Here is a 768-nt window from a genome sequence, read left to right on the forward strand (position 1 = left end):
CTATTGGTAAGAAATTTTGAAATAAACTGAATAATGACATACATACATACAAACCTACAAATTAGCAGCTGCTACAGTAAAATGCCATTGTAAGACTAACCACAACATGGTCCACATAGTTATCACTGGCAACTACGAAAGCAACACCTATTGTTACACAAAAACAATTAAGCTATTAACAGGCATATTCCAAGGTGATAGTTTGTTTGTAATGTTGTTTGTACTTGGCAGATTTGCAAGACATTCCAAAAATTCTCTATCTGAGATTTTTATGGGAATAGATGCACACACTTGGGTGTATGCATCGACAGTTCAACCAAAGCAGCAACTCAACCATATATTTACAAAGAACAGGAACTCTCCAAACTCGAAAAGTCTTGTCGCTTTGTTAGGAACCGGCCGGAGCAGCTGATAACTCCAAGACGGTGTGATAAAATATCCTCACTTGTTCATTTTAGAATATCCACAATAATGTAAGGTTTATGGTGGTATTAGTAAATGTTTATGGAAGATATGGGCAGCATGTAACTTATAATTTGCCCTGTTGCTGTTAGTGAGAGGATACATACATACATACATACATACATACATACATACATACATACATACAATCAATGGAACTGTAAAGATATGTAAAACTTTCCAAAAATTTAGCACATAAATACATATGCATGCATCTAGACATGAAAATATATACATAAAAACGCATCCATAAAACAAACATACAAATTTGCGCATACACTAACACCAAATACTGCACACACACAC

Source organism: Octopus bimaculoides, chromosome 6, assembly GCF_001194135.2.
Source record: "Octopus bimaculoides isolate UCB-OBI-ISO-001 chromosome 6, ASM119413v2, whole genome shotgun sequence".
Classification (NCBI taxonomy): domain Eukaryota; kingdom Metazoa; phylum Mollusca; class Cephalopoda; order Octopoda; family Octopodidae; genus Octopus; species Octopus bimaculoides.